We start from the raw sequence: 18,010 nt of genomic DNA on the forward strand, positions 1-18,010 counted from the left end.
ATTACACTGAATAACACCTGAAGCAAATTTAACCCCAGAAATAAAGGGGAGGGAGTCAGAGTTCAGATTGTTTCATTCCTTAACTTAGAAGCAAGCATTAAAACAATCAATTTGGCTCCTACACAACCACCTAACTGTATTTCTGAATTTTATGTAGGCAGTTCATCAGTGCAAAAATGGAGAACAACATATACCCGGAAGAAGATAGCTATGGTGAGTATTAGGACATGTTGCTTTCACATTAGCATCAGTAAGCTGTGTGTTTTACACCCTCCAACCTAGCGTATTCCACCCTCCATTGGAGTACCCTTGCTGGAATTCATTACCATCATAATGCCAGGGGAACCTTGGGATTTATCTGAAATGTGGTGTGCTGGGAATGGTGGGCCACCACTCAGGTCAGTATATTCTTTCTGCTCAAGAATAAGAAGCACAAGCAGTACAAGATATACAGTTTTACCAGTAATACTCTTAAAATTACAGCAAAATTGCTTTTATTGGAGTTACTTTTCATTCTTGCATATAGCAAAGTCAGCCCATTTCTCCCCCTTTGCTGCTTGCTGTGCCATGACAGTGTTGCCATTTAGAATCAGTTAAGGATAATTAGCAAGAGATTGCTTGTTTCCACTAATGCTTCGAGTACCACATCCCTCTCTCACAGTCAGCCTTGACTCTAACTAGTTAGGTAACAGGAAAACATGCATTTATGAAAGAAGAAAGCTCCTTTTGAACAAGAGGCACATGAGATGAAGGCTGGCAAGTGGATATCTGGAAGCCTCGGTTACCATAGGGATTCCTCCGAGCAATAAAAAGTTTTGTTTGCAAACTGTCTTTTGTATACTTATAGCAGCTTATTATGTGAAGCAGACACTAGATCAGAAGATTCTATATTCATGGCTTTAAGGAAAAGCATCCCTTGGTTCAGGCTAGATGATCTGTTATTGAAGAGTATTAGCCAGTAGAAATAACTGACTTTAGCATACTGTCTTGCATGAAATAAGCATGCAAGAAAATGTGAACATCATTTTTAAAAACAGTAGTTTCCTGTTGCCAATGTTTATGATGAATTGACTGCTCGATTTGTTAATTGGTTAACAAATGCTAGAAGGCACCAAGTATTTTAGGTCAGGACACAGAGCTGGCCCTAGGTATTTTTCAAGTGTTGGTTTTGGCGCCCCCCCTCCAAACCAATTACTGAAAAATAAAAGTGTTGGATAAGTGAAAATGTTGGATAATAAGGGGGGATTAAGGAAAAGCCTATTAAACATCAAATTACATTAAGATTTTACAAATTAAGCACCAAAACATCATGTTTTACAACAAATAAACAGAAAAAGCAGTCTCGACTGTGCCCCCGTATATTTTGCGCCCAAAGCGACCGCTTAATTCGCCTCATTGTTGGACCGGCTCTGTCAGGACATTATCACACAAAATTACTAAAATGGGTTCTGGCATTGCCAATCAATCTTGCTTTAGATTGGAGTATGGCTGGATAGCTCCTGTTGTTATCACAGCAAACCTTTGTGGAAGTATTTTGAGAAAGCTCAGTACACTTTTAACTACCATAGCGACTGGGGTGTAACTCCTCTCAACACATGCATTCCTTGTCTTTGTCCATGCGCCCCCTTTTTCTGTGAGAAATCTGCAATTTCACAAATCACAGTGAGTTTAAGATGATTTCATGAGAAAATACATTTTTCCATTCATGGTTAGGGATCCCCCAACATGGGTTATATGCCTCGTGCAATAACATTCTTAATCTCTTCATTTCTTGCATTCATACAACACATTTTATCTAGAATTACCATTCTACAGTTTAAAGCGGAAGGCATAGTAAACATCTTGTATACTTAAGAGGGAGCATACCATGATAGAAGATTTCCTAATCTTTTCTACGCTGACTGACAGTGGATGGGTATTCATGGTCTCCAGTCATGATTCCCCCATCCCATTATTTTATATGTGACCCTTTTAACTGAAGATAATAGTATTTAATTTAGAACACTTAACACATAATATAGTGTTTACTGTATTGTCTTTTCACATTCTTCTCCTTTACATAATCAAATATAGTTGCAACACCAGTCTTCTTCCTCTTGTTGAAATCTGTGTCTGCAGGTTCAATCCATTTTATTGCTTCTTGGTCAATATTGCACTTTAAATAACAAAGGAATGTTGTCTTGCAATTTAAAAAAAAATAGAAATAAAAATGGTAGGGAATTTGTAATTTCCTCCATCCACAGACAGAAAATGACTTTGGGATAATAACGGCTATCATCCTAAACACTTTTGGACGTAACTCGCACTGAACGTGATGTGGCTTTCAAGTATGATTATGATCTAAGAGAGACTATCTAGGAAAAATTAATCAGCTATTCACCATTAATCTCCTATACATACTCAATACAAGAAGGAACTTGTAATTAATGTTCTTGGGAAACTTTGTTGAATGGAACTTATTTGTGAATAAATGTTATGAGAAGAACTTGTGTATTGCTGAATACTGTGACACCATATTAATTACTTATGCAGAATCTATGTTTTAATTCTGCTTCCAGGCATTTGCAGAAATGAGATGCCTTTAGCTACACAAAAGAGCTCTTTTTGGGAGACAACCATTCTCTCTACCTGTCAGAAGTTAGAATCATTTCCTTTATGTTGCTCATCATGTTTTAGAGGTCTGGTATAAGAGCCTGTTTATACTCATCCCAAGTAATATATCAATAGAAAACCAATTATCTTTTGGGTTAGCACATCTTCAAACTATGTGATTCAGTTCTCCAATAACAGTGTGCATATATGTTGATGTTTTAGAAAAACTTTTATAAAAATATAGGGATTTGGGAGAATATATTAGGCAGCATATATTGAAAAATATACTTGCCAAAAGGAGATACAATGGAACATCATGCACAAATATGCATATGGATACAATATCCATACACAAAAAGACATGCAAATATTTGTGTAGATTTTTGGAAAGTATTTCCATATAAATATAGAAAGTGAATTGACCAAAACCTAGTACTGCAGAAATATGGGTGTCATAGAAAGCAAGCCAGAAAAAAAATCTCTAACTCTAATTAAGATCCATGTTTGTCTTCTCATTTTCTGGAAGCAGAGCAAGCATTCATATATACATGCTGCTTCCAGGCTTGATAGACCAGCTAGGAAATTGGCTTGCTGCCAGTTCAATCTGCATGCAACCATATGTACTCTTTCAATTTCTTTTGGTGACTGCCCATCTTTATCAAGAAAGACAAATCTAAGCCACATTATTCACAGAAAATGCAGTGGTAACATAGACAGTGAAGTGTCTGGCATATTTGAGTTGCCAACCAACTGTGCATTTTCTGGTTCAGGCATAAATATACTCTTGATTAAAGGAGTGATAAGTCCATAAAAGGCATAAAACAAATCTTTTATTATTTGGAATTGGTAACCCACTATTGTTTTATGATGTGGTGCTATATTTGAAGAACCTTCAGGTCAGTAGTAGCCTGGAAAAAATCATAATGTTTGACATAAAATGAAATTATTGGAAAACCTAAAACAACATGATGCGCCTTAAATGCTTATCCAATGTTGCCCTTATGAGAAAAGTATCATTAGTGCAAGTGATTGGTAGCTGTTGTGCAACTTGTTTTTCTAAGAAAGAAATCAGAGTATTGAAAGTTTTAAACACTTAAATAAAATAATTTCTGGCTGTTACTTATAAGTACATTAGCCATGAGAAGGGTAAGTTGCAAAAATAACATAAGAAAAAAAATCTAATATCTGTTGCATATTGCCTATGTGAATTTCAGGTTCCTTAAAAAGGATAGGATGATTTGATACAGAGGGAGGAAAAACTAAGACTTCAGCATACATAGAGGTGGCTAAAGAAATTTGTTAGAAATTGAACTCTAATTCTATAAGCCATTCAATACTCTTTTAATGCAGAGGGATACACACATTCTTGAGGATCTTATAGTTTTTAATATGTTCAGTTTCTATTTAGTGTTCCACCATTGTAGCAAGTTTCACCCCAATAGCTCAAAAATGAGTGAGAAAGGAGCCCCAGAAGACCTCCCTCCCCACCACGTGCAACTTAACAAAACAGCAACAAACAATTCGTTACTTTCCTTATAGTAACGAAACAAATACTTACAATATTTTAGAAACACTTAAGAAATTACTCACTGGCGCTCCCTAATTTTGTAATGAGTATTGAAACATTGTATTCATTGATACTGGATATTCATCAACAGTCACTGACTGCAATAAAAAGTGATAAGCAAATCATTTTAAGACTTTAAAAATAAAAACACTTTTGGCTTGATTTTACTCCTATAGTTTGCATTTCCATGCTTGCTTGAATGGTATTCACTATATTTCAGATAAATACATATGTCATGTTGATATTTTCCTTAAAAGTGGATTAGAATTATATAAAAAGATCTCATTCCTGACTGAAGTCTTGCCAACACTTACAAAACTGAGTCCCTGGATGTTTGACAATGCTTCTGAAAGAATTTCAGGCATACATTCTGGTGTGTTTCCAAAGTAAGGAAGCTGTCAAGACTAACAATATATGTGTTCTTGCTATTCAAATGTACAAAAATTAATTCATTAAGGAAGGTCTAAATGAATTAAAACTGGCATGGGCAACATGGAGGTTACATCTAAAGAATGATACAAGATAGCACAAGAGGTATTATTTAATATGGAACCATATCAGTGCAGATGCATATGAAGAAGCTTATAAACCTCAAATATATTAAACTAGAATTATTTATTTCTGTGAACTGTTTCTTATTGGTCAGCTAAACTGTGTTTAAGCATATTCCCATAACATCCACAACCCACAAGGAAGATATTGGAAGCTTTCTGTTATGTGTATGACCAGCATCATAATAAACTTTGCTGTCATTTAGAGAAGTGTCAGGATCACAAATCATTATCTGATTATGGCTTGCTTCCTTAAGCCTGTTCTTCACCCGGATTCAAGCATATTAACACATCATGTTAACATTTGATCCAAATATTTTGAATTCCTTCTCATAAACCAGATTGAAAATGCAGAACTGGTCAAATTAAACACTATTTGCATTATGCTATGCCATAGTTCAGTGTTACAGCCAAATAAAACCAGCATGTATGGAGCCAATCCACATTTTGGTTCTTCGTTTTTTGATGTCCTCCTTACTCCAATTTCTTCATCACATTTCCTCCAGAACAATTAATCTTATGAAATAATATATAATGTGTTCTTCTGTGAGACACTGAAGACTATAGAACAAGAGCCGAAAGTAGTTTCTGTAAAAAAAAAATAAGAGTTGCTCTCCTACTGTTGCTATTGCAACAAACAACATAGATTCATATGATGCAATTAATTGGATTTCACAGTCTGCTGAGAATGGCAGGCAACCTGTGCTTTAGAGCATGGTAAATAAACCCACAGGGATGATTCTCCCAAACACTTTCAGAACATAACATAAAACACTTAAATTAGTGAGGAAACATAAAAGATTCACATACACATAAAACTTACAGCTGACAGTGTATTTTCGAGTGGAAACAAACTGATTTTTTACTCTCAGTTCATAAATAAGCAACCATTATTTCTGCAAAATGCAATAGCCATGGCCAATCACACAGGAATAGCCTACGATCTCTCTTGATCTTTCTCTCTCTCTCTCTCTCTCTCTCTCACACACACACACACACACACACACACACACACACACACACACACACAAGAACAAAGGGAGAAAAGGAGGAAAAACAGGAAAAATGAGTTTAATAGTATAGAAGTTTTTCAACCCAAATTCATGGAGGGACGTACACTCTGTACAGATGACCACAGAAGAAGGAGCTACTTTTCCTTTTCTATATCTTTTATACTATTGAGAGGCATTTTCAGATCAGTGAGCATTTGCAATAAACAAAAAAGGTGCTTTTGTTGTCTAGCCAGTCATTCTTTCAACAGAAAACTGTAGCCGCCTTCCCAACAGCCAGACAGTTTTTACAAAGTAGTGTAGTGACTTATCCAACAACTGATTTAACAATTCCTTTGCATCTTGACTGCATCTTCCCTTTTATTGGGCAGTACAAATGGAATCTTAGGAAACAAAGTGTGTTTTTTGACAATAAATCTGCCAAATAGCTCGAGTACATATTAGATGTACATGAAGAAAAAACCCAAATGCATGGATTAAACTTAATTTCAGAAACAATATACATTGTTTGTTTATTTATTTCCTTTTCCTCCATAACTGTGATAACATACAGGTTCCTCAGGTGGATGTATACTACAGATCCCATTTCACCACCTTTAAGAAACACTATTTCACTGTGACAATAATTCCTCCTGCTTCAGTTAATACAGAGGAATGAAGAAAATATCAGTCTCTGCATTGACATATACTTGTCCATGACACTAAGAGCATGGTGGCCTTTGTTTTATCATTAATGTCAAAAAACTGAACACAAATATATGAATATAGTAGTCTATTGAGCTAAAAGGCAAAGTAGATAAAGATGAAGACTGAGCATATATGAACCCTGCTATCTTCTGTTATAGTTTCATTGTTCTTCATACATGGGGGAAATATCCAGAAGATTTACCTACACCAGTGGTTCTCAACTTGTGGGTCCCCAGGTGTTTTGGCCTACAACTCCCAGATATCCCAGTTAATTTACCAGCTGTTAGGATTTCTGGGAGTTGAAGGCCAAAATATCTGGGGACCTACAGGTTGAGAACCACTGATCTACACAATCAGGAAGTATCCTCTCTGCATGGTGAGGAGGAGAAATGAAGACAAAGAAGGGTAGATTAATGTGCTGCCCATCTTTGTATTTATTTTATTAGGATTTCAGAATATTTGAATAGCGATATAACATCCCATGAAGATATGCTTAGTTTGCATAGCCCTTCACTATTTTCTTCTCTTCAAAATAAGTCAGCTGCTTTACTAATTGGCTCTTACCATGAAGTCAGAACACATTAGCATTGTCATAAAGACAAATATGTATTTTGAAATATATAAATTAACTTTTGACACAAATGACTACAGCCAATCTGTACACATAACACATTTAGTATTGGGGTTGTGATATTCACAATGATTAGACTGTCCAGGTGAGTCTGGGGAAAAATGAGCCCCGCTTTCACTTCTCTTCAAATCTTACAACCTCATCAGACTGGCTAAAATTTGGTGGCATATGACAGTTCCTTTTCAGTTTTGCCATGGAGCCTGTCAGCCCCCATTCCACGATGTACATCGACTTCTAGCAGAGCTCTGTAGCAAAACTGAAGCAGAAGTGGCATATACCACTGCTGTGGTGACACAGAAGGCTTCCTGTTTTGCATAGATATTAATAGGGGAGCCAAGCAGTGGACGCTTCCCCCCATGGGATGGGGCAAGGGGGAAGCCAGGCAATGTAGGACATGGAGCAACAGCTTCCCCCTGCCAGGCACTCCTAGATTTGCCATGATCTGTGGCTGCTCCACTATGACTAAAGATACGACAGGTAGGCCATAGTGTCCACTATTTTGCATGTGTAAAATTTATAGAATTAAGTAAAATGCATTCCAGGTTCCACTTGGACTAAAACTACCTGGCCTATGCCTAATCCAATATCAGCCAATAACAAAAGAATCTCTGTGGAACACTGCAATGTACAGCCTGTTCAGCTATCATTATTAAAAACAGACAGATTGGCTAATCATTTCTCCTTTAGCCTTTGCCTGAAACATAGATATGGGGTAGTGACAGTCACAGCTATCTAAAGCAATCATTTTTTTTTCTAGGACTTGGAATTTATATGTCAATGGCATGACACAGATTTGATTAAACTACAAGCACTATATGACCACATCTTGATAGAAGATAATTACTACAATGTCAGAACACCCCTTGCAGTTCATAGGACAGATGTTCTTACTGATAAAGCTGTAAATCTAATCATTGTTCGTACAAGTAAATGTAAAACAGTAAAATACCATTTAAAAGGATTCCTTATCAAAGTGTTGAAAATTATTAAGAGAGGAATTTAGACATGTTTATACTAAATCAGAAAGGAGTTGTTGAGAAAAGGAGACAAATGTGTCTGAATTATGTATGAATAATGCCTATTTTCCATCGAGTTTGTCCAGGTTTTGTATTTGTGACTGAACTTGTGAACATAATTTGTGTATGTAGTTTTATATATTGTTTTAAAACTGAGAGTGTGGAGTGTGTCCTTTAAAACATACTTTCTAATTCAATGTGAGGTGAAAAACTGTAAAACTTCTACTAGCATACTATTATAAATAATTCTACCTGGTCAGTACATTGGTCTGATATGCTGAAAAGCATAAGGCCAAACTGGAAAGGAAACATCATTGTACTACAATAAATAACAACTCCAACAGTATAGCTATGTTAATATGCAGCTAACAATAGTTTATATTTTGTTTCAGGTTTGTTTATTTGCTTTTTAAAATTCTAGTTACATTCATAAAATCAAAAGCAACCCTGTTTTGCTCATCCTAAATACAACAAATTATGTTTGAATGACAGATTTAAAAGACATGGATATGGGAGGACAACTATATAATCTGAAAAATGCTTGATTTATTTGCATATCTATCTGGTATGTTTGGACATAAGGTATATCATGCCCCATTGGAATTGACCAGAATCCATTGGGTCACATATGTATGCAAAATCTACAGTTATACATATGTCTTCAATTTGTTTTACAATGAAGTAGCCACTACATTCCCGTAAAATGCTCATGTCAGCTCAAGCTTCCTTCGTAATGCAGATGCATTGTTTTTTGGTTATTTAGTGGAGGGTGATTCAGCTCCAGCCAGGATAAAAAGAGCAACTGTTGCCCTCCTGGATCTCTGTCATTCTCACTGGAGATCTGGAAAAATAACAACTGCTATTTCATCCTAGTTGGTGCGGAGACAGTTTCCTCCTGGTTTTCCAGATGCCCCGCAACTTCCCCCAACCACCAGAAGGGTTCTGGATTTTGTGATCTGTATTCCACATATAAAGAGCACAAAATGCAAAGAAATAAATGGACATAAATCTATCAAAATGATTTTTTTAAAAAACACTTTTGTTGTCATGCCTCTGCAAGAACTCTCATTGTTTCCCCTATTTCAGCCCTTTGTAGTTAGAGGAATCAGTATTTTGTGTGTGTGTGTGTGTGGGGGGGGGGGGTTCAGTCTTTCCCTTTGAAGCCTCCATTGTCCTGCCCCTTTAAGAATCCCCTCAAGGGTGAAGCCTCAGGCAAGGCACTTCTGTTTGTTGGAGGAGTCAGCCTTTTTGGTGACTGGAAGGTGAAGAGAGAGGAAGGCCGGAAAGTCTACAAAATAGCATGTCCAGCCGGAGCTGTATGAGTTGTATTCAAGTCCTGTCAGAGTGAAATATTGAGACAATCTTAGAGATAGTTGAACATCACACAAGAAAGAGACAATAGAAGAAATAAAGATTCAAGAGCCTCAGTTCAGCCAGAACTGTGTCTATCTCTCAAAAACATTACCTTTCCTCATAAAGACTTTGTAGTGAGACACAGGAGTAGAGAAAGTCTAAAATTTTTAGGAAAGCAGTCAAGACATGGCTGTGTACTCAAGCGTTTGAGGAATAAATATCTGAGGTGATATGGTTGAATCAAGGCGTACACAAAAAAAGTTAGCAGATGTTTTAATAGAGTTAATATAGCTTTTAATTGATTTTGGTATTGTTATTGTTTTATTGAACTGCCACTGTTTATTGAATGTTTCTTTGGGGCAATGAAATTTGCCGACTGTTGTAAGCTGCCCTGAGTCCCTATGGGTGAGAAGGGCGGGGTAGAAATGATGTAAATAAATAAATAAATTTCTTGTTAGTTAATAAATTATTGTTTGATTCAACTATATAGTTTTCGATCTGTTCCCTGCACAGCCAGTTCACCTTTCAAATAGTAAAGATATCACAAAGAGGCCATTCCTAAACAAAACAGCTTTAAAGACAGACACCTAATTAAAGTATATCTACAAGAATTAGTATGTTTAATTTGGCACACGTGCTTGAAATGGTACAAAATATTTTTAGGATACCTGTACTTGTAGAACAATATGATTATTTTTAAAAAACCCAAAGAAACCTAGTTTTTTTAATACTTTGCTTTTATGACAGGCCCCTTTGGTTTCAAGTAATCAAGCAGGATAGCACTTGTATAAAAACTGTTAAACAATATGGCTGGCGTGACAATTATCTAAGTGTGTGTCATTAAAATTTATGCTTTACATTCCAAATGAGGCCACTTTATTAAAAAGAAATGCTTTCTTCATCAAGTTGTCAAAACCTATAAATAATTAAAGCTATGTATTGAAGCCTCAATTCAGTTTGGAGACTAATTTAGTCCCAACTGATCCAGACTCAAACCATTCTAACCTTGAGCCCAAATTTGATTCAGGTTTTGGGAGTTGGGATCGTCAATTTTTCCCCATTGATTTGTGTTAGGAAACCAAAAAATGGTAATAACGCTTAAATGTTCTGTCCTCTGGGGGAGGGAAGAACAGCTAGGCACAGTTCTGTCCTTTCTTGCCCTAGCAACTGGTGATAGGCTCTCCCTATATGTTCCAATTATTGTTGCTCTGGTCTCTGAGAGAAAGAATATATTGCATTTAATTCCCACCACCACCACTGCCATTCCTTTTTTTTTATGTGCCATTTCTTATATAGACTGCAATCTTAAGGACAGAGAAATGTCAAATTACTAATACTAGTGCCTCACCAGAATTTCTGGTGAGTTTTTAAAAATACACTATTTGTGGCTGGATGTGTGTATGTTTTGTGGGCACCCTAACCTTGAGTTGTCTTTGAATTTCATTTTAATGCCTACATGGAACTGCCTTCATCCTGATTCATAATATTGACCCATCTAGCTCAGTCCTCTCTATACTGAGTAAATATGGACTTCCAAAGTTTCACATAGAATTATTTCATAGTCTGCCTGGCAATTTCAAAGAGTGAATGAATGGCTTGTATGTTTTGAACCATGCAGGCCTCATCCATACAGTACCTTAATCACAAGAACTTCCATTTCAAAATGGGGAGTGGCTAGATGATGTCACTGGAAAACAATAGCAACGTATTAATAATAATAATAATAATAATAATAATAATAATAATAATAATAATAATAATAAAACTTTATTTATACCTCGCCACCATCTCCCCAACGGGGACTCGGGGCGGCTAACATGGGACCATGCCCAGAGCAATACAATATGATAAAATATAAAAACAGCATACCATAACACAATTAAAAGCAATACAATAAATGATAATATACATTACATCAAAAAACCAAAGAAACAGTAAAACAGGGGTAGGCCGCATGAATACCAAGATAAAACTCGGAGTGAGAGGGACAGAGGAAGAGGGACAGAGGAGTACTCCACTGTGGACAGGGACACATGAAAGTGGGCCAGTCTAGAGGATAGATGTTGGGGGGGGGGGAGTAACACAGAAATATATAACAGAAATTACTCACCGAAAGCACAGCGGAAAAGCCATGTTTTCAAGTCTTTCCTAAAAGCTAACAGAGTGGGAGCTTGCCTGATTTCAGTGGGTAGTGAATTCCATAGTCGGGGGGCCACAGCAGAAAAGGCCCTCTCCCTTGTACTCACAAGGCGGGCCTGAGATATAGACAGTGGTGATAAAAGGGCCTCCCCGGATGATCGTAAAGATCGGGCAGGTTTATGGTAGAAGATACGGTCACGGAGGTAGGTGGGTCCCAAACCGTTTAGGGCTTTATAGATGATGGTCTGCACCTTGAATTGGGACTGGAAGATGAACGGTAGCCAGTGGAGCTCCTTAAACAAGGGAGTGGATCTCTCCCTGTAACTTGCCCCCGTTATTAATCTGGCAGCCGAACGTTGGACCAATTGTAACTTCCAGACCGTCTTCAAGGGAAGCCCCACGTAGAGTGCATTACAGTAGTCCAGTCTAGAGGTAACTAAGGCATGGACCACCGTGGTCAGGTCAGACTTCACGAGGTATGGTCGCAGTTGGCGCACAAGTTTGAGTTGTGCAAAGGCCCTCCAGGCCACCGCCGACACCTGTGCTTCAAGCGTCAACGCTGAATCCAGGATGGCCCCCAAACTGCGGACCTGTGATTTCAGGGGGAGTGCAACCCCGTCCAGCACAGGTTGCCACCCAATACCCCGATCCGACACACGACTGACCAGGAGGGCCTCTGTCTTGTCGGGATTGATTCTCAGCTTGTTCCTCCTCATCCAGTCCGCCACAGCGGCCAGGCACTGGTTCAGCATCCGAGGGGCTTCCTTGGAATCAGATGGGAACGAGTAGTGGATTTGCATGTCATCTGCGTAGAGATGGCAACACCCTCCAAAACTCCGGATGACCTCTCCCAGTGGTTTCATGTAGATGTTAAATAGCATGGGGGATAAGATAGGCCCCTGCGGAACCCCACAAGTCAATGGCCAGGGGTCTGAGCAGGTGTCCCCCAGTTTCACCATCTGGGAGCGGCCCTCTAGGAAGGACTGGAGCCACTGCAAAACCGTGCCACCAAGCCCCATCCCAGAGAGCCGCCCCAGAAGGATACCATGGTTGATGGTATCGAAAGCCGCTGAGATATCCAGGAGAACCAGAAGGGTCACACACCCCCTGTCCAGTTCCCTGCGGAGGTCATCCACCAAGGCGACCAGAGCCGTCTCGGTGCTGTACCCAGACCTGAAGCCGGACTGCGAGCAGTCCAGAAAATCGGTGTCATTGAGAAACCCCTGGAGCTGCGTGGCAACCACCCACTCCAGAACCTTGCCCAGAAATGGGAGGTTGGAGATTGGTCTGTAGTTGTCACAAACCGATGGGTCTAACGAGGTCTTTTTTAATAGCGGTTTTACCACCGCTTGCTTAAAACAGGATGGAAATGACCCCTGACCCAATGAGGCATTTATTATAGCCACAAACCACTCCAACAACCCATCTTTGGCCAGCTTAACCAGCCAAGAAGGACAAGGGTCCAGAGCGCAAGTGGTCACCCTCACAGACCCAAGAATCCCCTCCACGTCATCAGGAAGAACAAGTCGGAAAGAATTCCACAAGATCGAACAGACAGGTGCCTCGGTTACCTCCGCTGAAACCACAGTTAAGCTGGAGTCCAACTCACGACGTATCTGAGCAACTTTGCCTGCGAAATGGTGCGCGAACCCGCTGCACCGAGTTGCCAAATAATCGGGAAGCTCCTGGGTCTCAGGAGGCCACAGGAGCTCCCCAACAACTCGAAACAACTCCGATGGCCTATTGGCCGCAGACGCTATGCGGGCAGTCGTGAAAGCTTTCCTGGCTGCTCGCAGAGCCACGGAGTAAGCCTTAATAGCGGCTTTAGCCCGTGCTTGGTCGGACACATCCTGAGATTTCCTCCAGATGCACTCTAGTCCCCTCCTCTCACGCTTCATCATGGCCAGCTCCTCAGTGAATCAAGGAGTTGACGTGGCTCTACGTAGCGAGAGGGGACGTTCGGGAGCGATCGTGTCCAGTGCCCTTGTCAGCTCACTATTATAGCAATCAGCCAGGACATCGACAGGATCGCCAGTCTCCAGAACAGGAAGATCCCAAGAGACCTCAGGAGTCCATCCGGATCCATCAGCCTCCTGGGTCGGACCATATTAGTGGGTCCACCACCCCTGCGGAGGTTAGAAGGCACGGCGAAATTTAAACAGATCAGATGATGGTCAGACCATGACAATGGAAGGATATTTTGCTCTTCCACTCTGACTGTCCCACCGTCCACAATGAAGACAAGGTCCAACGTGTGTCCCGCCTGATGTGTGGGCCTAGATATAACTTGAGTCAGCCCCATGGTCGTCATGGCAACCATGAAATCCTGAGCTGCACCTGTTAATGTGGTCTCGGCATGGATGTTAAAGTCTCCCAAAACTATGAGCATTAGAGACCACTTCTGCTAGCTCGGACAGGGAGACTGCTGGGTCGTGGGGTGGACGGTACACCAGCAGAATCCCCAAGCTGTCTCGGGCTCCCACCTTCAGCAGGACACACTCAAACCTCGTAGATTGCAGAACGGCGCATCTGATCAGGGCGATGGACTGCCGGAAGATCACCGTGACTCCTCCTCCCTGCCCCCCAACCCTGGCCTGCTGATGAACCCCGAAACCCGGTGGGCACAGCTGGGTGAGATTCACCCCACCCAGTTCATCCAACCATGTCTCGGTAATACATGCCAGATCCGCCCCCTCATCCAGGATCAAATCTTGGATGATAGCTGTCTTACTATTGACGGATCTGGCATTCAGAAGCAGGACCTTAAGGCTGGGGGGTCTGTCCTGAAGACTACCACACCTATTCCTCTCCAGAGTCGCAAGAACTCTGTTGCGCTTCTCCCTGGGTTGTAAGTGACCGTTCTTCCTTCTCCCCCACACCACCTCAATGGGACCCCACCCGTGAGAACCCTCTTCCTCCTGAGGGATTGGATGATTGAAATTGCCATTTGAGGGGGATAGTCAGCTGTCCTGGGATGGAAAGCCTCCAAGTGTACTTGATCGTTTAAAGGAGAAGCTTCAAAGGAGGGAAGATGTGGGATAAAAGGTCCCCTTTTATTCCACTTCTGGCTGAAAGATGCATATCTTTGCATGTCTGTGTGAGCCTGCATGCCAGAAAACATGTGTTTTCCTTCCCTCCGTCCCTGTGAAGACTGTTCAAGTGGATCTCCATCCCCTTTTAAAAGCCTGAAACAGCTGATTAGCTGATTGAGCTGTCAAACAGAGGCACAGTGGATTGATAAGAAGTATGAAAGGGGAGCCATTTGAACTCTCTGAAATGCTTTATTTTACACTGTATAGTGTTAAACAGAGGCTTAATAAATAACAAGGGAAGGGAGAAATCTGGCAGAAGTTTTTTTTTATTCCCTCCATTATACACTGATCTGTATATATGCACATGTGAATATGCTTATATTCATCCTATTAGTATATGCACATTTTTGGATCAGCACATAATCATATACTTTTATAAACATTGGGACAACAATAGAGGGTTTTAATTATCACAATCACACCAGGAGTAGGGAGAGTTTAACATTTACCTTTCTTGCTGTAGTCTTCACAAAGATCATACCTTTTGTACTCCAGGGTGGGAAGCACCCCTGTACATAACCACCACACTTCAGTCCAAGGTAAATCAGCAAAGCACTTTATTGAAGAGGATATAAAAAGCAGTTCAGCAAAAATAGTAAAAAAAGAAAATCAAAGTCTTAATGTAGGAAATAGTTCATAAGATTCAAGATACAAAAGTAGTCTCAGAAACCCAAAACAACAGGGCATCCAGCACAAGAATTTTTTTTAAAAAAAACCCAAGATACACAAATCCAAGAATAATTACTCAAACTTGAAAGCATGGAACATGAACAAATTAAGACATGGACCTAGATTTCCCTTAGCAGGCTTAGCTAAGACTTGGAAAGAGATGTTGCTTCAAACATTGACAAGACTGCTTGAAATTGCCACTGGTTTCTCTAATACAGCCATGAAATCATGCTGTCTTCCCTGAATATCTGATAATGGCTTTTTCTTTAACAAGCACTATGACTTTTGCCAAGTCTGTTCAGCAACATGAAGTTTACAAAAACACAGCTCATTAACCTTGCCACCTGGGAGTGCATGCTCTGAACTTGCTTTCCTAGAGATAGGCTTGTCAGCAGCATCTGGACCCCTCTCTGGAATGTGGCCTTCACTACTAATTGTTGGAGACAGAGACTGCTTAGTTTCAGGACTTAAAATCTCATGCCAACTTGCAGGCCCAGCAGGCTCAGAAATCCATGATGTGCTTCTTCATTGACATTAGACACAATCAACAACACCCTTGAATTAAATATTTGTGTCCATTGGAAGATTCACCATGGAACTCTGGCAAAAGGATCTAGATTTTTGCAAACAAGCATTAAACAATGAAGACAAGAACTCAATGAGTGTATTGCCTATATTTATTAGTGTAAATGCACAAAGCACCAGGACTTTTTTGGGGGGTCATTTCAATATGATTATATTGTTTTGCCTTAATGAATGCACCCAACTGATACAGTCTGTAGTTTGCTTTATCAATGTGATTTGCAAGATTTCAAATTACATGGCATAAAACAGCAGCAAAAATATAAAAACTATTTTACAGCAATAGCATAAAGATGTAAAATCAAAATAGAAGTCATGCTTAGATCATTGTATATCACTGAATATAAATTAGATAAATGTGTGATTGTTCCAGTTCAAGAGTGGTAAATCCTTTTGCTCGTGTCTATTTTTGCTGTGTTAGAATGTTCTTTAATGACAATGTGCCCAATATCCTCAAATTTATTTCTTGAAGAATATAATATGCAGCTAGTTTTTAATAAGTGTATATGAAATCAATATCTATTTTCATTGGTATTTCTCTATTTACTCTGAATTTTCTCATGTAGTGTGTAGAATTTGTGCAGTATCTGCATGTGCATTAGACGGTGAGGGAAAAACCACTGTAAATATAAAAACCACTATAAATATGAATCTCTATGTCCACAAGCACAATAATATGGTCAGGTTTCTAGAAAAGTACACATATGTAATTTAAGTCTCATATTACATAATACAGTCTTCACCATCTTAATGATATATATATATAGGGAGCTCACAGTGGTGCAGTGGGTTAAACCGCTGAGCTGGTGAACTTGCCGTCTGAAAGATTGGCAGTTTGAATCTGGGGAGCAGGGTGAGCCCCTGCTGTTAGTCCCAGCTTCTGCCAACCTAGCAGTTTGAAAATGTCCAAATGTGAGTATATCAATAGGTACTGCTCTGGCGGGAAGGTAATGGTGACCTTGGAGGTGTCTACAGACAACGCTGGCTCTTTAGCTTAGAAATAGGGATGAGCATCACCTTCGGACACAACTAGTTTCCCACAGAAGTTGATAGTAGAGTCATGCTCAAGATCTAGAGTCCTAGAGAGACCACAGATGTGGAGGTCTATCAGTAATTTTAAAATAGCTCATCCCATTAAAAACAACTTCTGACATAAAACATATAGAAAGTCAAAATCCTGTCTAATTTTTTTTAAAGGAGTCACTTGCCTGCAGAGAAAAAAAGAACAGAGAGGACTAAAAGAGACCTAAAATGGTGCAGAGTCCAAAACAATATTTTGACCATAATTTTGAAAAGTTCTTGTTGGTAAAGCCCTTGTAGCACTTTAGTTGCACATAAAATATAGAGTTTCTTTTGATTCTGTAGGCTGTATACTTACCTTTGTCTGGGGGTACAGTATGTCTGAAATTGATTCTTTGCTTTCAAATCTGTTTCTCATAAAGCAGCTCAAGCTTGTCTTTCAAGGCTGCTTTTGTACTTGGGAAAAAGACATGCCAGAGGCAATAAAGTAGAGAAGATCTTACCTTGAGAAAGAGAGAGAGAGAGAGAGAGAGAGAGAGAGAGAGAGAGAGCAAGAGAGCTCCAGCATTGGCAAAACACATCTGACCTCAGAACTTTTTTCTCATTCCAAGAAGAAACTTCCAGCATCAGTTCTTCTCTGATGCTGGAAATCTAACATGGTAAAGGGAGGAGAGAAGAAGCTTGCTGATATTTTCCCTCTCATTCTGCCTTGGCAATAGGTCTCTTCCCTCCAAACATACACACAGGTACAGAAATTAGATACTCTGTAAAGGTGAAATATTTGGAATTATTAATCTTTTATATGCATCTTATCTTAGAGCCTCCAGCAATTAACTACACTAGCTTTGCTAAATATTAATCTGTGGGTAAAAAAGGTAAAGGTTTCCCCTGATGTTAAGTCCAGTCGTGACCGACTCTGGGGGTTGGTGCTCATCTCCATTTCTAAGCTGAAGAGCCGGGGTTGTCCATAGACATCTCCAGGTCATGTGGCCAGCATGACTGCATGGAATGCCGTTACCTTCCCGCCGGAGCGGTACCTATTGATCTACTCACATTTGCATGTTTTCGAACTGCTGGGTTGGCAGGAGCTGGGGCTAGCAG

General features: G+C 39.7%; 1 long non-coding RNA gene across 1 annotated transcript; it reads right to left on the bottom strand.

Annotated features, from left to right (window-relative positions):
• Positions 1–477: 477 nt before the first annotated feature.
• On the bottom strand, positions 478–16,761 carry LOC134298891 (uncharacterized). The gene is made up of 3 exons (XR_010006006.1): positions 15,088–16,761; positions 11,044–11,094; positions 478–5,298 (listed from the first exon to the last, which is right to left on the bottom strand). It is a non-coding gene; the product is annotated as an uncharacterized LOC134298891 (long non-coding RNA).
• Positions 16,762–18,010: the final 1,249 nt, after the last annotated feature.

Source organism: Anolis carolinensis, chromosome 4 (genome assembly GCF_035594765.1).
Source record: "Anolis carolinensis isolate JA03-04 chromosome 4, rAnoCar3.1.pri, whole genome shotgun sequence".
NCBI classification, from domain to species: Eukaryota; Metazoa; Chordata; class Lepidosauria; order Squamata; family Dactyloidae; genus Anolis; species Anolis carolinensis.